Raw genomic sequence first — 26,119 nt, forward strand, 5'->3', positions numbered from 1 at the left:
CATGCGCTGCTCGACGGTCACCGTGGGCTGCTCCTTCGCAAGGAAGGATAAAAATGCTCTTATGTTCATTAATTCGAGAGCGCTGAAATGGATTGCTCAGTAATGCTGAAGGTAGTGAAGGTGAGAATGTTTGTGCTGGGCCAGCCGGGACACGAGGCAGCACGGGGCCGGAGCCGTGCCTGCAGCCGGGATGCTCTGCCCACCGCTGACATCGCTGTGCTGTAAGTTGTGCTGAGCGCTGGTCGTTTCCCAGGTGTGTGGCACGATGCAGGCGGCTCTCGTGTCCCGGGCTGAGTACAACCTCGGGGGAAGGGCTGCTGCTGGGTGAGCGCTCGGGGTGTTAAAAGAAAAGCCTTGATGTGGTTCCGTCTTCAAACAGGTCAGAATTCTTCTGCAGTCAACAAAGACCTGATTTAATTTTCTTACTCTAATCCAGATTCAGATCTGGAACCCAAAGGAGCGGTTTTATTTCTGCTTCTAAATCTTGAGGTGCAATTGCTGAAGACGATTGAAGGGACTTCGCACTCAAGGCTAATGGGTGTGGGCTAATTAAATCAGCTTTTGCCTTGAAAATCTGTCAGAATACTTAATCGTAGAAAAAAAAGGTTTGTGTGGTCTTTCAACCCTATTTAAAAAAAAAAAAAAACTTGGCTTGTGTTCAGCTTTATTTGGCACTGATGTATTTTAAACCAATTTCATGTAAGTAATTTTCAGCTTTAAATTTGCCTTTTTAGGAAAAAGATCTATTTACAGCTGTGTTCTGAAACCCTCCTAAGCCCAGTTGATGTTCCCATGGCTGGCAGGCACTCACATGGTGTGGTCCATGTGTTGTGACCGTGCATTAATATATGAGGAGCTTGCATTTCTGTTCTTGCTGCCTGCTGATGGTGTGTGGGGATCATAACAGAATCATTTCCTGAGAGATGGGCTTGGGTGTAACGGGAAAGTGACCAAAGACTGAAGCCAAAAGCAAGTAGAGAGGGCTTGTGACTCGTGGGAAGCTGGCTTTGATTAAAGTGCTGTTCACTTACTGTGTGTTAGCAGCACATGCTGCCTCCTGTGCCAAGAGATCTCTCTGTTGCCAGTTTTGCTATGCATGCTTACTGTATTGGTGTCACTGAATTGTGCTTAATTAGCTGGAACCCGTACTTACATTAAAACTCTTGATTCTAAGTGATGGCGTATAGAAGGTTGGCTTGAGTGGTTTGCTCCTGATTTACGCTGGTCTTAGTGGGTGTAAGCTGAACTCTGCTCTCTTAAGTGATGATGGAAAACATTACTTGCAAGCTCTTGTATCTGAATGACTTCAAGTGAACATGAGTGAGGTGATAAGAATGGCACTTGGGTCCTACCAGCAGAGGTCATTAAAAACATCTCTAAATCATGTCCATATGCAACCAAATAATATTGCAGAAAGTGCTCACATATGTAATAAGCAGGGACCTGTTTGTTAAGAGAGGAGGAGCCTCTTGTTTGATTTAACTTAATGAGGAGGACAGATTTTTGCCTGTTGGGGCAAACTGAGTTCTTCCTGTCCTGCTGAGGTGTGTTGGCTGTCCCAGCTGCTCCCAGTGGGTCAGAACCAGGAGCTCACAGCAGATGTGACGTCCAGCTGTGACACGTATTGCAAAACATGTCAGAGCAGATGCAGCAAATAATGCTTCCCTTCTTTCTTTTGTTCCCCCCTCCTCCCATGTGCTTTTGTTTTTGTCTTGAGTGAAGTCAAAGTGTTTGTCCTTTGGCTGAGCTTATGTTGTCATAGGTTGATCTTTACATGATGCTCAGGTACCCAATGTAACCATGTGTGCCTGAGGGAGAACAAGTTTCATAACAGGATGATGGTGAAGTTGCTAAAACCCTCCAGGACTGAGGAAAGATTAGAAGGAGGAAATGCAGAATAACACAGATACTGGCTTACAGATGACAGAGCACTCCTAGTCCGTTAGCATATGGGAATCCAACAGAAGTATTCATAATTGCTAATAACAAGAGGCTGGTCTATCATAACAACTCCATTCAAACCAAAGCACACATCAGGCTCGTATGGTAGCGAGTGTGTTTTGATGATAGGTCTGGTCTAAACCTAATCTACTGAAATACAGGCAGGATTGGAAACAATGCTTCCTCTGGGGATCAACAACTTGTCCCTCAGCAGACTGCCTTATACAAACACCCATAATTGAGTTAAGATTCATGCAGACAGCTTGGATTTAAAAAGAAACAAATATCACGCAAATAAACAAAAGTCATGAGCAACGGGGGTTGGCAGAGCCACTGTGGGAAAAATGCCCTTTGAAGCGTGTGCCAGTGTATACTAAATAATGGGAATTAATATTAAATGCTACAGGTCACACCGGTGAGCATTTCTTCCACCTTTCTGAAAAAGCAGCTGGAATCCCTCCTTCCTGCAGCAGGCGTTTCTTCTGTGTGCGTTGTTTTTGTTTTAAGAAGCATTCTGTTAGATCTTTGCTGCCACTTCCCTTTTGTTTCTGTTTGCGAGGTCTAGGTTTTTTGCTTCGCTAATTTAGTCAGTGGGGAACAAAAGTGATCTAAGCAGAGTACTTAGCTGTAGTGATGTTGGGTATGTGCTAGCTGAGTAAGGACAGAAACAGAAATAATGCAGTGATCCTTTCAGACATCCCTTATCTCAGCACAAGGCTGAGGCCATCCTGGGCTCTGCTTTATCCAATAGCATAAATGGGGCAGAATCCCCCCCCCCACCAGCAAGGCTGTGCTTGGCCTTGCAGAAGAAAGCTCTCCTGCTCTTCTGAGCTGCTTTTTTCCCTTTGTACTTTCATTAGAATAGCTGATGGAGGGGCTGTTGCTGTGAGCGTGGCTCTACTGCATGTGCTTATTCCTGTGTTGAGAGCTGCTGCCACGTGCCAGGTTTGGTCTCCTCCTGTAGAAAACCCTGGGAAAGGTGTGCAAGAGACCCTCCATCCTAATCCTCATTTTAGGGTAGGCTTTGAGATCATGGACATCCTGTTGAGGTAAGCTGGGATTTGTGGCACGTCAGCTTTAATGTGGGTGTTTGCAGAGAGCTCTTTGTGTGCTGGGAGGTGGAGGAAGCCTGTAGGAAGCTGCAGGCTGGAGGGGGGAAGCAGAAAAGCAGCTCCATGGGGCTGATGTCCAGCATGTGGGCAGGGATGTCTGCACACATCACGTTCCTCAGCATGACGTCGGCCCTCCTGTGCCAACAGGTGATATTTTCCTATTGTCTGCAGCAGGCAAACTCTGTATTTGCAGATTAATGGGTTTATATGAAAAGTGCACTTAGTGAGTCCTTGGCTTCAGTAACAGACATGGGGGGGAGAGGAAACCAAGCTATGAAGTCTGGAGTTTTGACCAGTTACATTTGTAAGGAGAAAAGCTTAACAATGTTTTAAGCAGCAGCTTCTTTGCAAAGCTCTGATAGAGGGGTTTTGTGGCTTCTCCCACCTGGGGCCAACGCAGTGACCTTAGCCAGCTGTGCTGTGCCACCTCCTTTCCTCCATTACCTCCAGCTTCTGTTAGCAATCTTCAGATCAGACCCTTCTCTGAATCAAACCTGGATTTAAATCGTGTGAGAGCCCTGTGAAATAAGGCTGAAGAGAAAACCCTGCTAACCTTGAATTCAGGGAGTGTTCTCTAGAGACTTGGTATTTAGCTCAGGTTTCAGTTTCAGCTGCTTACTTGTGTTGGAAAAGTTATTTTTGGTTGCTTTCTGTGCTTCATTATAATTCTGAAAGTGACTAATTTGATGTGACATTTTCTAATGTAGTATGATCAGCCATAATTTGATCTTATTAACTTAGATCGTACCATATTAGCAAACATCGGATTCTATTTGAGAAATTTACACATGCTGCAAGTGTGGATACACCTTAAAATCTTACTGTATTAGTATAATTTGTCAGCTTAATGTTGTATTTGGTAAAGAATGTCAGAGCATGCTGTAATTTATAGCTACCTACATAGAAATGACTGCAGAGCCTCAGATTGGCTGTGCTGTTGTCATATTGCTTTCTCTTAGGCAGGAACAAACTTAACGCTCCACGATCACTGCAGTTCAAATGCTTGATGCTGTCTTATTTGGAAATGCTTGCACTGCTGCGTGTCTAAAATCTAAGTTAGCTAAGTAAAATAAAAAGCTGATCTTCCTCAGTGTGTGATGATGACCAATGTGGCCTGAGGTCCGCATGGACTAGAAAGCAGCAGAAAATGAAGCGGTGCTTCTGTGCCAGCTCTAAATCATCCCATTAACCTGTGTGATACTGCTTTTTGTTTTCCTGCGAGACACCAATCGGTTTTCTTGGATTGAATATTTGCTGGTGTTTATGATGGGATGGAAAGGCCAGTTCATCCCAGCCTCGTGTCACTGACCTCCACTGCCTGCAGTGTGTGCTGGAGTGGTGTGTGGGGGGGGATGAGTTTACGGACTTGGAACAAATCAGCTGTTAGTCCAGGATGTCCAACAGGAAGGGAAGGCTATTTCTCAGCAGTATTGGTAAGACTTGCTGAATGGAAAGAGTGTTTGCTGTTTATCCACACCTGACCCTGAGGGCTGTAGGATGGGGCTGTAGGGTGAGCCTTTGCCTTTGGACTGCAGGGTGTGAGTGATGAGTGCCATTTTGGCCCATAGTCTACCAGCATATCTGGGGGCTATATGAAAAGCATTCCTTTTCCCAGTTTTCAACACCTATTGGGTTTAGGTGACTGCTATCCCTTTGATACAAAAGTTAAATGATAAGAAATCAACCCCTCAAGAAACTGGTTAGAAAACCCACATGAAATGAAAATATTTACTAAATGGAAAAGGTGAGCACTGTACCTATGGAAGAAGTGTTGAGTGCTCTGCACTGATCACCATTCTGAAATGAGGCATTCAGTTCTAAACAGACAACAGATCACGCTGTGCCTTTCCCAGCAGATTATTCTGTGCTATGTTCTTCATGCTCAATTTGGGAAATAACAGTGAGAAGCAGTTCCAGCCTCCAAATTCCTTTTGTTTGCACCAAGTTGTTCCAAACAGCCTCAGTGAGGGAACAAGCTCCATTCACTGCAGTGGGAGCTGAAGCAGAGGGTGAGAGGAGCTGCTGATGTGCAGAGACTGAACTACACCGATGCCAGTGCTGGGGCAGGATAGCAAACAAAACAGATGGAATCTACCATTCCTGCCATCTGTCCTTCTGGGTGTCACAGGACTGACTCTATACACCGTCTCCTTTCTACTCCTACACAAAAGTCACTCCTGGCAGGGGAAGTGGGGGTGGGAGCTGGTTCAGTTTGATGCAATTAAATGATTCCTCCTCTGTGGGAAAAGTCAAGGGGACTTTGTGGATGCGCTGCTTTTGAAGCTGCGTGTTCTCTGTAGTCAAATCCTGCGCCACTCCTCCCAGGCAAGGAGCTGGAAGGCTCTGTTCCTTTGTACGGCTCTGATCTTCAAACAGTTCTTCATTGCTCTTAATACTTTGAACGTGGACTGCTGCAACTTGCCATTTGCTGGGCTGAATAAATCAGACGCTTTGTTTGAATCTCCTTGCAGTAAAGGTATTGCTTTGCCCCAACATTCGGTGCTTGTGTTAGAAGGAAAGGCAGTGGCTTGTGAATAGTCCAAAGTTTCTGCAGTAAACTGTGATCAAAATCTCCACTTATTTTTTTTCTTTAAAGTTGACCTAAATCTTTCAGTCTGGCTGCAGGGCAAAAATCTGGTAGAATTAAAATAGGTTCTCAGTTGGACTAAAGTCGCACTCTTTCATGTTCGCTCTTAGAGGTGCAGCTTGTTAAAGCAGTGACTCGCTCCTACAAATCTTCAGTGCTCAATACTGAATCTGATGTCACGTTTCAAATGTTCTCCTCTATATGTTCTCAGGTACTTCTGTCTGAGTTGCATTAAGCAAGTCCTGTTACAGGCTTAACAGCATTGTGTTCCTCAGTCTTTGCCAGGAAAAGGTTGACACACCATTTGGAAGGCAGCCTGTGGATAATCCCATTGCCAGATCTGCTGCTGAATAGGCACGTTCACATTTCAGTCCAATCTGAGTTACCATAATGGCAGTTCTGGTGTCATCCATACGCATACGTAGCTCAGGACTGTTTTGTGGTGCAGGTCTTTCTGTGTTGCTCTTAAAATGTATCTAATGTGAATACTGGAAAGGTATTTTCAAATGTGTCTTTTTCTTAAATGCAGATACTGTAAGATATGGCAGTTCTGGACTTCAGTCCTGGTGCATTTGATTTGTCTGTTCTGCTGTGTTGCACAGTGTGATGGACAGAAGTCTGTTTGTAGGGTTTGGCCTCTTCTGATTTCAGTGTACTCTCTTCAGCTGAAGCATCTTCATGTGTAGGAATAAAGGAAGGAGGATGTAGGGCACCCATTGGAGCAGGGACAAGGTGGGGGTCACTCTCCTTGGATTAATCCAGTAGTGTCATGAGTGTCTATTCTTTATGTTTCCAGGGAGTGAATACTAAAATCCATTTTAATGGGAATCGTGCTCCAAGCACCAATGGTCTAATGTGACTTTTTGGAATGGGAAGAGCTCACATGTCTCTTGCAGGCAGCAAGACCCTATTCATTTTAGAAGTAACCATAGTCAAGAATTGTGGCCAATCTCAATTTAAATTCAAAGCTGAGAGGTGGGTCCTGATCAGAATGAGATTGCTTTTTTTTTTTTTGAATGAATGGCAGCTGTAATCATTATTTAGTCTAGGAATTGGCTGCTTCATTCAGAGAAATTAAGGCTTAAAAGAGGCTTTTGTTGAATCACTTCAAGAAATTGAATGTCCTCTTAGGGAGGAAAAAAAAGTAAAGGCATTAATGGAAAGATAATGAAATAAATACAAAAATACTCTTCTGATTTGAAATTAGATTTTGTTTTGATGTACAAAGCTGGTTTGCATCCTGTTCAAAATGAATGGTGCCTGGAGCTAGTTCTGCTTGCACAGTCTATCACAATAACAGCCAAGCAATTCAAATGTTACTCATTTCATCTTAATGACTTATTAAAAAAAAAAAAATAGCTTTTCTCATGTGTGGGAAACTAAGTCACAGAGCAGTAGAACTGCCTGGTCACAGCTCCACTACATCAGCATGAGGGTGGATCTTCTGAAGCCTCGTGTATGAGACTTAATGGGTGAGAAATAAGATGGATTGAAGACTGATTAAATGGCTTTTGAAAAAAAAAAGAGAGATCTTAATCTATCCTCACTTTCTGTTCTGTCTCCAATCCTAATCCCCACTCTGCTCCTTTGAACCACACGCTTTTCTAGGATGATCTGAGCACAACTTGAGGTGCGTTGTGATGGCTGGGAGCGAGGATAGTGTGCACAGCTTCCTGCATGCAGGATGTTCTTGGGAAAGCTTATTGCAAGAGAGAAGGCCTCCTTGTGGCCAAAGCAACAGTGTGAGCCCTGTGAAGTTGGAATGTTTGTGAAGGAAGCTCAGCGTGCAGGCTGCTGGAAGGGAACGAGAAGGGCATTGCAGTTGGTGTGCTTCAGCCAAGGCAGTTCCCTTAAAATCTGCTGCTGGAGGATGACAGCTCTCAAGGTTTTGCCAAAGATATATGAAAATGCATGGAAATGAACCCAGACTGGTTGTGTAGAAAGCTCTGGTTGTGGGAGGGTACTTCCCATAAAGCAGAATAACCCTTATTAGCATGAGCAAAGCTCCCGAAACAATCTTCCTCTGCTTTTCTCCTCTCCTTTCAATGGACATTAGAGGATATATAACCCATGGCTTCAGACTGCTGCAGGGATCCCTATGATGAATGCAGATGTTCCCTCAGTAACTCTGGAGGGCTGAGCAGAGCTTGTTTGCTCCGAAGTGTTTCTTCAAGGCTTTTCTTTTTCCCTGTAGCAGCGCTTTGCCTGGTGCTCTCCCAGCAGTCTGCTCTCACAGTGTTTACTGATTTCCAGCTTTTTCTCTGGCAGCGCAAATTCAATCAGAATTTCATATTAGTTCAGCAACCCACAGCAAAAGTAAAGGCCAGTAATATTAGAACATTATAATAGCCCTGTGCACAGGCTTGCAGGAACTTGCTGTAGCAGCTCACCCACACTGTTACCTAATATCTCAACTTCTGTGCACAGCCCAACCAAGCAGGGTAAGGAACACCTCCACCCGCAGAGCTTTTTGATGGCTGTTGGACAGACATCTGCTAGGGATCAATTTGGTGCAGGCTTGGATCTGTGGGCACAGATTAGGAGCTCTTAAGCACTTCTCTATGATTTCATATTTTAAGGTTAGGATGATGATGCATAGTATGTGGTATGTAGCAAATATAATGTCAGTGTGAGCAGCGTGCCTCTGGATGAGGGGAGGTGGGCTTGTTGGGCTAGCAAGGCTATAAGGGGTCCTCTGGGTGTGAGTGGAGGGAAAAGGCGTTTAGGGAAGGACAGAAGAGTAGGAGAGGAAGAATTAGGGATAAGCTTTCATGGGAAGGAGCAAAGCAAAAGGTAGAAGTGCATACGCTGAAATAAACTGACAACTGAAGAAAAGCTATGCAGGATGCCCAGAGAAATAGCAACTAAATGTGGCTTTCATTATCTCCCTGCTTGGCACCAGAGCTGCTGGCTCTTTCACTGCCAGCCCAGTGCATCCTGGTGAGAGCCAGCAAGCACCATGGGGACGCTGCTCTGGGACGTGTACCTGAAATAACACGCTTGGAAGCTGCTGCTCATGTGTTGTGCTGGCAGCTGTGTGCAGGCTGCCTGGTGCTCTGGGCATGGGATACTGGCTGCAGCCCCACAACTGGAGCACAGCTTCCTGCAGTGCTTGGTGCCTGCCAGCTGGGCACTTGGGCTGGGTGTGGAGCAAGTGCATTGTGAAGTTGTCCCTGTCAGGCAAGCAGTGAGGGGGTTATTGCTGTGCTGGAGAAGACAGCAGCTGCAGCTCTTGGCCATGTGATGCTGGGTTTTGAAGACCGTAATGCGACTGCATGCAGCTCCAAGGAAGGCAGTGGAAATTGGCCCTGTAGATTTTTGTGCTTTGGTTACTCTCTTTCATAGGCAGAACCAGGATGTCAGAGATGGGGAAGAGCCTCACCCAGTACTGGCAGAGTACGTGTACCTGCACTGATGACCTCAGTTTTGGAGTTGGTGTGTGCAGTTGTGCATCTGTTTAAGCTTAAGGCCATGTGAAGGCAGCACGTTCATTCCAAGAGAAACAGTATCGCATTTTTCAACTATGAATCTTATCAATTTGCAGTAAATGATTTAACAGTGACTTTGCACTGTTGCTGTGGCTTGTGAATTTGAGGGTGGAGGTGATGCTGCCTCTGACAACCAGGTGAAGCACGGCCTGCAGGGAGGTTCTGTGCCTTAATGGATTACTGAAGGTGCAGAAGATGAGGAGCAGTGGTTCACCTGGCTGTTGTCATGAATGTGATGAAAAGCTAAAGTTGCTATAGAAAGGAATCTTGTATTTCCTTAATGAATATTTAGTGACTTGGGTAATTAATTGAACTTGAAATATTTCCAAATTGTAAATTATGCTGCTAGAATCTTCTCCTTCCTAGTTTTGCAGGAGCTTTATGATAATTTATAGCATGTTCACGCCCATGAAAACCCCTCACTCATTCCTCTTTGATTTATTGTCGTGTTTTCCATGATGAGTTAATGTATTTAGAATGAAGCTGAGGTGCTTGCTGTATGCCTGTGCCATAAGCACTGCTTCCTGGCAGAGCCCTGCAGCTCACTGCTGCTGCTTCATGCTCACTCTGTACCCTTCCTGCTCACAGAAGATGCGTGTAGGTCTCGCCTCATTGGAATGTAGAGCAGAGACAAATGTGGCAGTTGTGCTCAGAGCTTTGCTGTCCTGGGGAACAGCCGTACGTACAACTGCTTTGAAAAGCTTTCCTGCAGCTGTGCAGTGTTTAGCAGAGCCCAGCCCCAGCTCCCACCTGCCTGGTGCCTGCAGGTCCCGGGAGGAAGCTCTGTGCTATAGATTTTACATGATTCAAGTCTAAGGAAATCTTTCCTATTGACTTTCTAGGGGCAGAGGGGGCTCATTCAAAGGTCACTGCTTAAAGTGCATCTGGACTCCTGGGTAGGTGGTGTATGTGCTGCATCCTTGATGTTCTTGTTATCGAAAAATGATGAGAAACTAAGGTAAATGGCACAGACCCTGGCATCCTACCTGCAAGGCTTGTGGGATGCTTGGAATATATAAGTGTTTCTGCTGATGGTAAGCCATCATTCTAAACGCTGTTTGCAGCTGCAGGTGCTTTATTATTCAAGACAAATCATTACCTTCATTTGTTTCCATCAGAAACCAACTTAGAGAGTATGTCTCTGAGGATGGGAAACAAAATAAGTGACTCTTTTGACAGGAATTACATATTTTTGTAGCTTTGGCATTATCAAGATCTGGTTTATTGGGGTAGCAAAATTATGTTTTAATACCAGGCCGAGATGTATTTACTTGGAGAGAATAGTTGTGAGAAATATGAAGGAAGTGAAGTGATACAGGAGGAAGAAACTGGAGGGTTCTGGCAGCAGGTTGGGTATGTGGTAGGATGCCTCATTTCAAAGCAAGTGGGACACTGGATCTGTATTTTGCCACTGGGCTCTCAGTAGAGCCCTTTTGGGGCATCATGCACAGCTCCAGGTCTGCCAGGCAGAGGTCTGTGTGCAGCTCAGCCTTCAGTGTCTGCTGAAGTGTTTTGCTCAATCCTGGCCTGCAGTCTGATTTCTAGTTCCCATCTTCACAAGGTACCAAGTGCCTTTAATACCCCCGTGAATAGCAATTAATGGCACTCAGCTCCTTCAAACGTTGGGATAAATTGCAGCATCTCCCAAAGGTGGCTATTAGAGCTAATCAGAAAATGCTGCACTTCCTGCAGAAAATGTCAACTTCTTGTTTTTGAAAACCAAAAGCAATCAGAGTAAGTCGGCTCTCTAAGGAAAGCTCCTTTAAAATACAACTGCATACGTTTCATAACTATTATCTCTGGTGGCCATGGCTCTGCTACCAGACCTACCAGACCCTGTGGGGCAGCTGCACGGCACACAGAGGTTTGTTCCTGGAGAACTGTGTCCTTTAGGACCAGCTCTGGTTAGGAGTGCTGTGGTGTGCTGGATTTGGGGGAGAAGTGGCACGAGGCAGAACAGCAGCATTTAAAAAGGATGACCCTGGAGCTTTAAAACTTATGTTTTAAAAAACTTCTATGTTTTTATGACCATCGGTACCACGAGATTTGAGTCAAGGGTGATGTTTTGGTGGGAGTGAACCAGAATTCAATTATTCCACTGAGCTGGAAGCAGGTCTGGCTTTTTCTCAGACCTGGCGTGAGTTCTGACTTCAAAATCATTTGGCTTCTCAGTTTTGAAGACCTTCTCCCTGTGGATTTCTGCCCTATAGAAGCAAATGGGCAAAGCAGGCGCTGCTGCTGAGCATTCACTGCTCCTTCTGGAAAGTACCACGGCTTTCACTTCATTAATTTCAACTCTTCTGTTAAGAAATCTGTTCAGCTGCTTCTGAAATCCACCTATTGGCCATGTTTTATTTCCATGACTTATTTCTGCTGCTTCAGACTGGACATCTAGGGTATATAATTGTATCATTAATATTCTTAATGACTTCTGGGATGGTACTTAATTGCTAACAAGTTTTCTTCTCCACCGCCCTCAGTGATTTAGGCTAAATTAGCAGAAGGTGCGGCCAGCGCTGACTTTGTGTCCCGAGGTTGCTATATTACAGCATTAAATAATAGCAGGACGTTTGCTATGGCAGAAATAGAATCACCTGCTTCAAAAAACAGTGTGAGTAATGCACGTATTCACACTGCTTTCTGGGAGCAGTGTTTGTAAGGGAGATGTGCATTTGACCGTTTTATCAGACTCTTTTTCTAGGAAAAAATGGAGCACCAAAAATTTCCTGCCAGACAGTAAACAAATCCAAACGCTTCAGTCTTTGCCTCTAGCTTTTAAATTGAGGTCTTAATCAATGTAAATGGGAATTGTTTCACCTATATTCCATGAGCTATTTAATATGTGAAATGCTTTGAATAACTCATTGGACAATGTGAGCTAGAAAGGTTTATTTTCAACATAATAGTTCCACCAGTGACATTACCTTCACACCAGATCTGCTTGGCAGGAAGGCTGGAGCTCCAGTCCAAGTTCTTAATGAATATGATAAAAACTCACAGAAGCCAGCAGCTCTAAAAAGCAGTTGCCAACAGAGAACAACGCCATAAAGAAAGGAGAACATCACTGCGTGAGGCTCCAGCTGGTGGCTCCTGGGCAGCCCCACATCCTGCATCTCCTCGGCATCTTGGTCAGCAGCTCTGTGGAATTCATATGCTATTGTACGAGGCAATTATCAGTTGTTTTGGGTACGGCTGGGCTGGCCAGTGTGCTGGTTTGCTGCCAGTGCTGGGTGCCCATTGCTGGCTGCTGCACTGATTGTGCTGCCAGGTGCAGAGCTGGCTGTGTTTAGGCAGAGGATGCTGCATAGACAGACACTGCTCTGAGACGTGCACGTCTGTATGGGGTTATGTTTCTTCCCATTGCTTGTCTGCATCCAGGTGTCAAAGTAGCTCTGCTGGGTGTGATCTTTAGTGATGTTCTGGCAGGCTGAGAGTTGAGGCTCTTCAGTGTAGAGAAGAGAAGGCTTCAGGGGGACCTCACAGTGGCCTTCCAGTGCCTGAAGGGGCTGACAGGAAAGCTGTGGAGGGGCTTCTTATAAGGGCAGGTAGTGACAGGATGAGGGGAAATGGCTTTAAACTGGAAGAGAGTAGATTCAGACCAGATATAAGGAGGAAATTCTTTACTGTGAGGGTGATGAGACACTGAAACTGGTTGCCCATAAAGCTTGTGGATGTCCTCTCTCTGAAGGTGTTCAAGGCAGGCTGGGTGGGCTTTGGGCAACCTGCTCTAGTGCCTATGGTAGGGGGTTGGAACTAAGGTCCCTTCAAACCCAAACCACTGGAATGGAAATGGAAATTTTCCAATGGAAAAGGGATTTTTGGCTGGCGAGAAGGGAGCTTTTAAAGCCCAGATTGCCCCGTTTAAAAGCTACTGACTTCTGCAATCCTATGAAATAATCCCAGTCAAATTAACTCAAAGCGAGCTCAACTCTTGCCCGATTAGTTCACAGGGAGGAGAGCTGGCTGAAGCATGCAATGAAATGGAATTCATTCCTGAGCTAGCTGCCTTTCTGCCCTGTGGTCTGAGGTGACCCTGATTCCAGCCAAGGGATTGTTCCTAGGGACTCACCACTTAAATCTTGTCAATAAATTTCTGCGTGTAGATTGTTTGCTTTTTGACTGGCTATTCACTGAGATGCGGCTGTGTTATGTTTAATCAGGCTGTGCCTGGAAGCAGAATTACTCCTCACAAATAATGGCTTTATCCAAATGTAATGAATCCAGATCTTCTGAATGCGGTGGATTTTGGGTTAGGGCCAAAATGAATGGCATGTAGAAAGCAGCAGTGAGAATTTATTCCACTCTGTGCGTTTCTCATTTTTTCCCTCATCTCAACTTATTGTCATTTTTCGCACCTACTTACAGACAGGAACCAGACAGACCCGTAGCTTTGCTCCTGGCTTTCAGAAGCATCCAGCTGAGAAGCCAGATGACCTGAGTTCAGACCAGAGGTCTGTGCAGCAGAACAGGAAAGGCTGCTACTGAATAGCAGCGCCTACTGTGGGGCAGCTTTGCTTGAGCAGTCAGATGGGTAAATGCACGATACTGAGAGGTGTTTTGAAGGGGATGTCTTAGAACATATGAAAACGTGGTCTGTTTCCATTCTTTGCCTCAGTTTTCCCTATGTTGCGTGTGGCAGTGTGTCATGATACGCATTAGTGAGCATGGTGGGATGGCTGGATGTGGCGATCTTGAGGTCTTTTCCAACCTTAACAATTCTGTGAAGCTATGAAGTTGTTCTCATTTGGAAATGGTATCACTGGGAAATGTCAGTGATCTTCAAGTAACACGGATTCTGTTTTCAGTGGTTTTTAACAAAAGGACAGTTAGCTTTATGGAAGCTTGTTGTTGTGGCTGAGCTATGCTCACCTATCTAAAGCCTCATCTTGGTTTCTCACATTCCTGGCTCTTAATTTCTATAAACAAATGGATTTATTCCCAACATGTACATTATACAGCACTACTGCTTTCTTTTTTTTCCACAGAAAATAGGCTGATATTATGAGTGTTTTGAGATAAAGCACCTTTTTAATGCAAAGAACAGAGCTACTTGAAGATTCCACGTGTGATAAGAGCCTAAAGCTCCGTTCCAAAGGCAGCATATGCTCTTTATTGCTTAGGAATTTACTGCTATTGGAATAAACCTGATCCCGCTGAGATCAATGGAAGCTTGCTATTGGCTTTGCCAAAAACTCCTCCTTCCCCTTCTTCATTTTAAGTCTAGGATAAGATTTAAAGAGTTTGGGATATAAGACTGAGTTTCAGTTGTGGTTTTTTCTCTCGTGAGCCTTTGCATTTACTTATGCCATCACTTAGAAATGTCGTGGCAAAGCAGTGTTTCAATCAACAGCTTTAATGATGTATGATTATTCATAGCTTTCTGAAAATGTCACGAGGAGATCCACTTCACACGGTAGCACATGCTTCCCAAACAAATACCGGTGAACTCTCTTGATTTGCACTTTCTTACGGAGGATCTGCAGACTCTTGAGTAAAGAACGGAAACCCTGTTTGATTTATGGAGGAAAAATGGAAGTCCAAATAGATGAATCATTTGAAAGTGCAGATGTCTATTCTTCTGGGCTCTTGTTCCAGGATTTGACTTGAAGTCTTTTAACTACTCTGGTCTGGAAAATGGTTGTTTTGCTCTTTGGAATGAAATACACCGTGGATCTTAGGTTTAAAAGATCTCCTGTTTAAATGTCCTTCTCACCATGTAAGTGTTGTGGTGCTGGTGTAATCTCTGAGTTGGTTTATATTCTTGGTTCTATGACCCACTCCCAGTGATGGCTGGCTGCTTCAAGGTGGGAGACCTGGGATGTTTGTCACCAGTGCTGGTGTGGCTTCCTCACCAGGGCAGTGACATGTCAGATCAGCTTCCTTTCTTATTCTAAGGATTAACTACAATACAGAGATAAAAATGACATACTTTGTAAGTTGTCCTGGGGCTGACTAACCCAAGGCAGGTCCAGGCAGATGAGTGTCTTACTGCCACAACTTAAAGCATGTGATCCCAACAGGGATCCCTAGCAGTGGCCATACAAGTCTCAGCAGAGTAAGACCTCATCTTCCCTGACATTTGTCCTTGTACCATTTCTGGAGTGGCTGAAGGCAGCTGAGCAGAGAACTGGTGATGGCTCCTTCACTCAGGAAACTGATGGACTGGGCAAGGTGCTCAGGTCCTCCAGAGCCTTACTGGGATTGGAATTGTGGCAGACAAAATGCTGTGTTAATGCATCTAAAATTAATTTGGTGTCTGAAGGGGACGTTGAGGTTATCTTCAGTACTAGTATGAGTATCTCAAACTATATGCCAGTGATATCAAGTATTACTGCTTATGGCACACTAAGACTTTATAAAACAAGCTGTCAGGGTTGAACCAAAGATTACCCCTGCTGTCTGCTCTATATAATAAAGGAGGGTGACAGCAGTCAGACTGCTGCAGAATGATAAGTTGCGAGGGAGAAATGCTGCCCAAGATCCTCTGTGTGACAGTGACACTTCAGCCCTTTGTCCGAACGATGGCAGCCGGGGGTGCAGACAGCAAGGTGGGAGAAGCAGGGCAGGGCTGTGTGGTCGCTGCATGCTCCATAATATTGCCTCCTAGGAGCTGAGGGTGATGGATTAAATGTCACCAACTGCATGTGATACGCAGTCAGCAGTGCCAGGAAGGGTCGCTCAGTGATCTAATCGCTCCCAGCAGTCCAGGCAGCCTCAGCATCAAACCTCTGCCTGTACTGAACCTAGAAGACATCATCTGTTAGTGAATGTGAAGAGGAGAATACTTAATATCAGTTGGTTACATGTTCTGCTTGCTCACTTTGGGAGCAGCAGTGTTTCTGTACAGGCTGAGAAATTTTTCAGGCTTCTGTACTTGCACTGCATGCCTTCTGCCACTTCCCTGCAGAACTGAAACTGCATTTAACAGTGACAAAGCTGAATTCTTTGTGCGTGTGTAACAAACACAGAACCACTCACAGCCTTTAAGGTACCTGTGCCGTGTTACGCTCGTATTGTTCATGTTAAAGTTTGCTGCAGCAATAGCATCACAGAACTGTGCAGTGACCTTCCTTATCTTTCCACCAGAGCAAACTGCAGGAAGATGAGGTCTAAAAATCCTCTTGAAAGTCCAAGGCAGAAGGGGGAAAACATGATGTCAGCAGCCATGTAAATATGGGTGCCAGCAGTTGATGCACTTGGCTCCTGAGAGCTTAGCTCGTGTGTATCAGCCCTAGCTAAAGGCAGGGGTGTCAGCGCAGGCTGCTGAGGGGTTCCTGCTGCTGTGCTGTGGGGATCGCTTGTATCTGGGCAGTTGGCACAATGGTCCATAAGCCTCAGTTACCTGAGGCTGCAGAAAGTTATTTCACTGTGTCTCTTCCAGTTCTTACTCTGGAAGTGCTGTGTTTTTAGGGAGAAAAACCACTGTGTGTATTGGGAAACGTAAGTGTATTGGTGCTGTAAGAGGAAAAATACAAATAATTAAATCTTGTGGTACCTCTTTCATAGTCCCTATCTCATTAATATAAAGCAATTTTGGAGATGGAGAAGAGCTGATAACAGCATTGGACCCGAGAGATATTTCTGTTTTCCATCCATCAGGCAGGTAATTGTGGGAGTTATGACTTTGTTAGGCAGGAACGTACAGCTCTAAAGAACCGATAACTGAGCATCTCTGCGCAGCAGACAATGGAGCAGCAGCCAGTAATTGAATACATCAATAAGCTTTCACATCTCGTATAACTTCAGTGCCCTGGACAGGATAGCATTAGACATAATCATATTTTGATCAGGAGAAAATAGGAGTTGGATGAAATAATATCAATTTTATTTACAGGGCAGAGAAGAAGCCATCCAGTCTGTGACAGAAAAATGATTTTTTTTATCTGGCTTTGATCTGGCTCTGGGCTTTGATTTGGTGGTAAATGGGACTATAACTCATTTACACCAGCTGCCAGGGTTTTTCAAAGCACAGAACATTAAGCAGAATCCTGCTTCGAGGAATAAATACACAATCAACATAATAAATGGTGACAAAACAGCCCTGGCTCACTCTTTACCATTTTAAGTCCCTGCAGCCCCTGATGAACACTTGATATCCAGCTCAAAAACTGAGGATTGATTTGTGGGCCACAGAACATCTTTTGTGTGAAGTTTTAGAAGAAGGCTGTCAGGGGATTGGTGTGGAGGGCAGTGCTTCTGTTTGAATTTTTCCTCGCAAAAACAATTTTTGTGCGTGGGAAGAGGGGAGATTGCTGGGGGTCAACCAGTAGGGGAGGACAGAAGAAGGCCCGTTTATGCTCTGGTGGAACAGGCTGCTTTTCACAGCGGGTTGGCAGCCTGTGTGCGTTGGTTGGGGCTGTCAAAGGAGACAGGCAGTGCAGGGCAGCGTGGGGAGGAAGCCAGTCTGCCTGTATTGCAATGGACTTGCATAAAGCCCCGAGTGTTTTGCTTCCTGGCACGTGGAAGGGCAGTGAAAAATCTGAATCCTTTCCAAAGCCTGATCCTTCTGGGCTGCTGGGCCTTAATTCCCATCACAGTGCCCTGGGTGCAGTGGGCTTTGGAGCCCTCGGTCTGTGTAGAGGTGGGTTTATGGCAAGCTGCCTGTTGGATGGAAAACTGGGGTTTGAACCCAAACAGACTGAGCCTTCAGCAGGGCTCGCTTCCTGCTGGTCCTCTTCTGGGAGATGTGTTTTACATCCCAGAAGTGTAAAGCCTGCTTCTTACAAAGATGCACTCAGGAGATGTATTGTGGGCTTCTATGGGGATGAAACGAGTGTCATCACTTGGCAGACTGCAGAGAAGCAGCAGCAGTGGGTGACGAGCTCTGGTACAGAAGTGTGCTGGCCTTACACCAGCTGACTGCTTCAGGGGAAGGTTGATTCTACACAGCAGGTCCATAAGCTTCTTGGATCCCACCAGCACCAGTGGTATTGCAAAACAATCACGTTTTTGCAAGCATGGTGTAAGTGGGTGATAAAATCTTGACTTCTAAGTCATGACAGCAGGAATGCATTTGAACTGCACACGCTCTCAAACAGTGTGCTATTCAGCTAGTTTAATACTAAGAATAAGGTATTTTAATACACTAGAAATCTCCCATTTGTGCAGCGTAGTCAGGATGTTAATAGAGAATAGAAATCTTGGCTCTGAACCAGTCTCACACCAGGGCTTCTAGATGCACTCGTTATCTGTACTGCAACTTTGCTGTGATCAATAGAAATTCCCCATGCAGTACATTCACTTCTTACATTCAATATGAATGTGGCAAAATGGTTGTAGCGGGTTCTCTACCTGTCAGGATGTCCTTTCATCTCATTAATCTATTGCACAGATTAATTGGCTTCAGAATATCCTGGGGGAAAAAAAGAAATGTCAGCTGTGTTATCACATGCGTGGTGAGGGCTGGCTGGGTGATTTATGGAGAGCTGTGTTTCAGCACCCACAGCCAAGCTCCCGCTGCTGCTGATGTGATGCTGCTGAGCATCACATAAGGGGAAAGACTTTATTTTGGCCATTAAGGGAAAAACTAGTCCGTTGGCTTTTATTTATTTTTTCTTTTTTAATTCTTAAATTAGATGTCACAGCCTTCATTTGAGATTTGGGTGAACGTGAGGTTTTCCAGACGTTGTAAACCAGCAGAGAGGAAGCACCCCATGCTGGGCAATGGAAAGCCAGGTTAGGCTGCCAGCAGCTGGAACAGTGCTGGTGTCCTTGCCTACCCTGTTGGGATGCTGCTTCTCATTGCCATGTCTGCTTCTAACAGCCAGAGAGGTTCTCTGCACTGCAGGACTTTGTGTTGGGTGATGGCTGAAGGTACGAATCTGTGTTTGAGGGAGCAGATCCTGAACGCTGCTGTTTCATTTGCTAAGCGGGGAGCAATTTTAATTTGGGTCCAGCAGCAAGTAACATGTAAGTGTTTTTCCCAATGGAAAAATTGAACTGTGTGGCTTAAAGGCTGGATCATAGCTCAGCTAATTACAAAACTTCAAATCATTTTTAGGATTCAATGAATTGACTTTGTATTTTGAATCTAAAATGGCTTGAAATTAAATGTAAAGATAGGATATTAAGCCAGGAAATAAATCTTAACACTGGCAGTGCTGATACTGTATTGAAACTGGTTACACAATCAGAGCTTTGGATGTAATTAATAATTGCAGTAGATGCATTTATACTTGTTTCATAGTAAGCAATACACAGCTGATTTTCTCACACTTCTGGCAGTGTTTTCTCAAGTTGTCAGCCCTCATTTTAGTTCTAGGTAGTGCAATATGCAAACTGACAGGACTTCCAGAGCTGGCGTTGGTTGGAATGCTCGTGGTGCTGCAGGTTGGTGATCAGCCCTGCTTTGGGGATCTGCTGTTAGATGAGTTCAGTGCTACTGAGTCTCTGTAGTTGGTATGAATTTTTTTGATGAAGTGAATAAGTGTGAGTTGAGTGGCTTCCTGTACTAAATTTCTGTCTGTGTTATCTTATGTTACTTTGGAGAGAGAGAGAGAAGTGCTTTCCAACTCCTCCTGCTGTGTGCAGTTGCCTTCTGAGGCATGAGCTATGTGGCATGCTTCTACCTCAACTCACTATGCACACAGTTTGAAAAGAAAGCACCTGTTTATTTCTTAGTATATTTTTCCAGATCTGGAACAGGAAAATGAAGCGCTCAGCCATTCTGACCCTAATCTCAGTTATTCTCACAAAAGAAGCACCACCTGTCAGCTCTAGCAGAAAACATGTGCTCAGTATAGCTGCGTGCAGGCCAAGTGTTACACTGCTCATCTCCAAAGCTAACCCTGAACAGTTAATCTTTCTGCAATGAACACTTAGCAAATACCACCATGGAATGTGGGTTCTGTTTTTAGAAGAACACGTTTATTGTCTCGTGTGTAAAATGCATTCTGCAGAAGTAAGCAGTGCACAAATTATTCCTGTGCACAGGAGATGAAGTTCTCTGATCACAATGGCGAGCAGCCTGTTTACTGGGACTGAAATCTTTGGCTTTGTTTATGTAAATGGGAATATTGTTGAAGCTGTCTGCAGAGCCAGGAGTTCGTTCCTCTCCTGAATCCCTCTAAAGTCATTCTCTTTATGCAGCTCTTTACCCAGAGGCTTGAAGTGAAGCATCTTCATTACGTGCCTGGGACTAGATAACATCTAGAAGCATGTGTGTTAGGCAGTCACCTGCCTCTGGATGCGAAGAGCAGGGCTCTGTTCCCGCTTGGAAGAGCACTTTGGCCAGCGGCAAATTTGTCAGACCTGTCTTATTCCTTCACAGTCGAGGGTGAAACATCATGGAAAAATTGGACACCCCCTAAGTGTATTAAATTACAAGATTGTGGCCTGAAGAACTGAAGGATTTGCTGCATAAAAACATCTTCCTTGGGCTTTGTTGTCCCAGTTTGTAAGGATGAGTAGAGAAAGGGCAAAGAGGGGAAGACAGCAATAGGGAAAGTGGAAGAGCAGGCATAGGAGTGGTTGGAGAAGGGAGTCCAAAGCAACAGCTCTTCCTCTGCCTGTCACTGTGGAAGTTATTTTGATTAGGGGAGTAAAACCAAGGAGTTTTCTGGCAAGTATTCTTGAATCTGAACACCGAGGCAGAGTGAAGTTGTAAATTTTTACTATTTGATTATGTAAGAAGGTTTTAAGCAATGCTTAGTAGGTGCCAGCTGAACTTGTAGCAACACTGCCATGTTGTGGAAGGTACTTTGATGCTGATGAAGGCCAGTTTTGTGTTGTAAATTCTCATCTTTTTCCAAGTCCAGCTGTTAGGGCTTTTATGCCAGTGAAGCAGTGGAAGAAGCTGACTGGTTACCAGGCTGCCAGCATGGCTTGCTCCTTGCTGGTCTGCATCATGGTCATGGCACGAGTTTGGATTGTTGCACTGTAGCACTCAGAATGCTCAGAAACAAATCTGTGCAGCATGCTGCCCATGTTTTCTAACGTGCTGAAGAAAACTTTTGTCCATAATGCAGTAGAAACCCTGTAGGTTATCTTCAACACATTTCCTTCAGGGAAGTACTCTAAACGTTGTGTGTCAGTCAAGGGGAGAAAGACTCAATTTCTGTGGACATCAGCTACTTCCTCCTCTTTATTTTCTCTTGTTCCTCATAAATGTTCCAAGAGAAAAATACTAAATCCATAATGCCCTTTGCTTCATGTTGTCTCAGCCCATCCACCATTACAGGACTGAATGCTCTTTATATTCCTCTTCATAAGGAGAAGCACTTATGTGCTCAAGTCAGTCAGTCAAAGTCTAAAGAACACACAAACCCCAACAACCCAAATCTATAGATCCTGGTAAACTCATATCATTGTGCATAACTCTGCAATGCTTTTGATTGGGATGTTAGTTGAGGTCAACTAATTTCCTCTTCTAGGATTAACCCTGGGATTGGCCATGTGACACAAGAGCAAGTTATTTACATTCTGCTCGTGGCATAGACTCAAAAAATGCATGACTTGAATTGTCCTTCTTTGACACCCAAACTTTAGAAACTGATCTATAGTTGACTTCACGTCAGAAACCTATGAGAACCATAATCTCTTAATCCTGGATTAAGTATTTTCCATATCTCTGGGAATACATCTCACGTTAGCACTGCACTGAGGACACAGTGTACTTACCCCTGAGGGATAACTTGGGGCTTTGCCTATTTATGCCTGTCCAGAACTGCAGTTCAGATCTCCTTTCCTGAAGCAGCCCTGTGCGTGCTGGTGAACTGAGGAGGTCTGACATGTGTGGATTGCACAGTTTTCAGCATTTAGCTCCCTGAGTGTGGGCTGTGGAGCTGACCTGTCTGCTCAGTCTCACATAGGAGCACCTTGTGAAATTTTTAATTAAAGTACACATTGTAACATACAGTGAGATGGCACATCAGAAAAGGGTCTGTGGAAAGGCACCCACCCATCTTGAGTTCATACCCAGCTACCTTGGGTGATGGTTTTAAACTGAGACAGGGCAGGTTTAGGTTGGATATTAGGAGGAAGTTTTTCACCCAGAGGGTGGTGAGGCACTGGAACAGGTTGCCCAAGGAGGCTGTGGATGCCCCATCCCTGCAGGCCTTCAAAGCCAGGCTGGATGTGGCTCTGGGCAGCCTGGTCTGTAGGTTGGTGACCCTGCACACAGCAGGGGGTTGAAACCAGATGAGCATTGTGGTTCTTTTCAACCCAGGCCATTCTGTGATTCTATGCAAAAGCTAAAGCTGAGGCTTTGCTAGGGAATGGGTGCAGAAGACTCTGCTCTCTGTTTGCAGGTACTGCTGTTACACAAAAACAGCTTCTGCAAGGAGGAAGAGTCAAAGGGGAAAACCACAGAAGGGAAAAAAAAGACAACAAACAAAACATGTTTGTTTCTCCTTAGGATCAAGGAAACGTAGCAGCAATTTAAAAAAGATTTATAATAACTTTTATTGTAAAGCCAATTGAATAGCATTTATGAATTGCCCTTTGTGCTTAAGTTCTCCTGCTCTGCACTATGCTTCTCGTCCTACGTAGTGGTATTTTCTGGTGACTGAATCGATATTTTTGCAGCAGTCGAGTGCTGTTGCTGTGAAAAGGCTTTTAGTACTGTTATGAAGCAGTCAATAACCATGACTGACCTTTCAAAACTCTCTAGCCTCTACTCCAGCCGCTTCAGAAAGTGAGTCTGTGTAACCTGCTTGTGTTTCTGGATATGTGACTTATAAAGAGAGTATGTAAAGGAGAGAGATGCCTTTGGCAGAGCCTCTCGCCACAGAATAGATGGTTTGCTTTGAGGGTGGTTTGTCTAACAGATCTCAGCACGGGTGAGAACTCATAGCAAGGCTCTGCTCCCATCCCAAACATGGCTTTCTTCTGTAAGCCAAATTTTCTAAGCAGTTTGGACTATGTATGACCATCTGTGGCATGTTTTGGTTATACTGAGAAGATTTCTGTAAGTTTTTTAGGGCGTTGAAGCATTCCCTTGGCTCCAGGTACTTAATGGTGTCTCACAGCAGGTGATGGGGATGCATGCCTGGCCTGAGCTGTGTGTCTGTGGGGCTGGCCAGGCCTCCTATGGGAGAAACTGCTTATGGGTCACCCTGCTTTCCCTATCAGCTCTTCTACTGCACTCTACTGCCTTGTCCCACAGTAGGGCTCTCAGTTCGCATCTTCTGTCTGCAGCTTTGGCTTTGCCATTGGTTAACAGTCTCCTCAGCAGGAAACCAGGTTCAAATGCAAACCAGTGTTAAGAGAAGGGCTGGGAGAAAATCCCATTGGTAGGCTGGACCTTTCCCTGGTAGGCTCCAGGCAAGGCAGAGTGCTGTAAGGAGAGAGCTCAGAAGGATCTGCTCGCGTTCCCCTGTCCCCCACACTTCAGTGTTACTTTGGGACTGGGATAATTCTTTCATCATGTGCCTCAGATGTGTTTTCTTAACAGGGTATTTCTTGATGGCATCCTCTTCCAAAAAAATATCTTGTTTCCACAAGAGGCCTTGCATAAATAAGGGTACTTTTTTTTTTTCTTGCTAGTGAAATGCTGATGTACTGATGCTGATACATCATGCTTGAAAACAGCTTATTTCAGTAGTATTTCAGGGTGGCAGGTATCCAAGTGAAAGGGAATCACTGCACTACATATTAGCAGTAGGTATTTTATTGCTCATGTCTCCTGAAACGCCAGGCTGGTGTTCTGCTCAGCACAGAAGAGGTATCTCCTTGCAGAGCACCCATTGATTAATGCTCCTCCAGCCTGCTGCTTTCCGTGGTGACTTTGCTGCTGCTCTGCTGTCTGGATTTGCTTTCAGAGTATAATTAAAGGGAAAATAAAATATTACTGGAGATGTTACTGAAGCAGTGGTGTTTTCCACTCTCAAAGCTGCAATAACTAATACCTCATTATTTGATTATTAAGAAGGATGGACTGGAGTATGAATTGCAACTAAACCTACATCATCGTCAACCAACATACTGGCTTAATGGTTCATAAACCAGCTGTTTAATTATCTTAACATGACAGATAATAAATATATAGCGTGGTCCGTTCCCATCAGAGGTGCTCACACAAGCTTTCTTGCATGAGAGGGTTTTTTGTCTGTGGTTTTCTAAAAATAAGAAGTTACACCTTGTGGTTTTTTAACATGTGTGCGAATTGCTGGGTATAATATGAAGAAGCAGAATGGGAGGTGTTCTCAAACACTGAGAAATAAATTATTTCTGCTCGGACTTGATACACTTGTGTTTCTGCTGCTCTTTTGTAAGTTTCTGTCAAAACTTTGTATGTGGTCTATCCCTGTAAATCTCTGGAAAGCAGAATTACAGGAGTGAGGAAAGGCATCTTTACAGGCCTTCCTCTGGTGACTGTTGCCAGGGAAACTTTCCTATTGCATTGGGTTTGAACCGCCTGCAGCATCTGAGATCCACAGCTGAATGTCTGAAGTTCAGGCCAGAATGAAAGGTGACAGGTGAGGGGGTACAGCTCAGAGCGTGTCCCAGTTGTGGAGAAATAGCAGATAGGAGCTGTATGCAGAAAGACACGGGTTTGTTGTTGGAGATCCTGAGTGATTTGTGCTTCTGGGATGTTTTTGTCTCGGTGGAGAAAGGCTGCCTGAATTTCCCAGGTGATGCACTGAGCTGGATGTGAGCAGTAGCTGTGGGTGGTGTCAGCATCTGAGTGTGAGGGGCAGAGAGTGCAAATTAGTGCACATTAGTGTCACTAATGACTGTTGTAGTGCAATTATGCAACTGGATTGAGGAGGATTCTGAAAGTGAGGCGACTTACACAGATGCTGCCGGTGACGTAATGTGTTTTGGCCAAGGGCTGATGGTTTGATGCTTGAATTGGTCTCTTTCCTCCTCCTTCCATTGATCTACTTACCTTAGATGTGTGTATCGTGTATCCCCTCTATGGAGCAGGAACATAAGTCAGATCCACTCCAGAAAGAGCATCTGCAGCTGCCTGGAAAGAACCAGGTGTGTTGGTATGGAAAGAGCTCATGCTTCTCTCAGAGTGTACAGGGTCCTGCAGTTACAAGAAATCGTATCTAATTAGAAATAAAGCATCTACTTCTGTATCCTTTCCCATATTTGAGCTGTACGTTAAGCACAAGTTTGTGCTGAGTTAGAAAACAACTTCTGCAGGGAGGAGAGGGGTTGTTCATCTGCTTCGGAAGTCGGATTTGAAAGTGATTGTTAGAATATCTCTTCTAAAAAAGTAGAAAAAATAGCGTGGTGTGCTTCTAAACGTGACATAATCCATGAGAGAGAGGCAGAAATACTGCTTCGATCCCATTTCCAGAGTGGTTGTAGGCCAGGTTTATCGATCACTGGGAACTTTCGCCATCACAGAGATAAAAATAACACCTCTTCAGCAATGGTGGCAATTCAGATTCTTCAGGAGATGGTTTCTGCCCATTGATTCCCTCTGAAATATCTCAAGGACCGCCTTAGAGATAACACTGTTGTGTGTGAAACACAGCGCTGGAGCCCACGTGCTGCAGTCCGGGTTGCTGTGCATGTGCTGCTGCTCGCAGGGCTGAATGGTGACCACAGCTATCCCAGCTAATCAGATCTGCTTTTCTTTCCTGCTTCATTCCTTTTTCTGATGCCTCTTCACATAAACAAGCACCGATGGAAAATTCACAGCAGCTGAGAAGTGTGGCAAGTTCTCAAATGTATTAGTCTCAACAAATGTTGAAATGCATCTAAGACAAATACAAATTCCAGGGGCTTCCTAGATAAACAGTCGTGCTGTAGGATGTGGCGATGATTTCTGGGCTGTGTGCAGGAAAAGGATGTTTCCCTAGGATGCAGAACTGAGTATTTCTATGTGTAATTACCCAACTTGGTGCTTACACAGATCAGGGCCCACATCAGAGTATTTTCCATTCATATCATGATTTTAAAAGCTTGGGATTTGGTCCGTTTTACGGAAGCACAGATTGTATTTTCTTTCTCACCAGTGCAATCAAACTAATATTTTTACTACTTCTACAAATAGTGCATCTTTTGTTACTTGTTGTCAGCATTTCTCTGCAATG

At 44.6% G+C, this 26,119-nt stretch overlaps 1 long non-coding RNA gene across 1 annotated transcript in view; it reads left to right on the plus strand.

Moving 5' to 3' along the window:
- LOC149915783 (uncharacterized) overlaps window positions 1–26,119 on the plus strand; it is a 74,845-nt gene that overhangs the window by 1,227 nt on the left and 47,499 nt on the right. The gene's annotated exons all lie outside the window — the stretch shown is intronic.

This window comes from Phasianus colchicus, chromosome 16 (genome assembly GCF_987193195.1).
Source record: "Phasianus colchicus chromosome 16, bPhaCol1.hap1.1, whole genome shotgun sequence".
In the NCBI taxonomy this organism is placed as follows: domain Eukaryota; kingdom Metazoa; phylum Chordata; class Aves; order Galliformes; family Phasianidae; genus Phasianus; species Phasianus colchicus.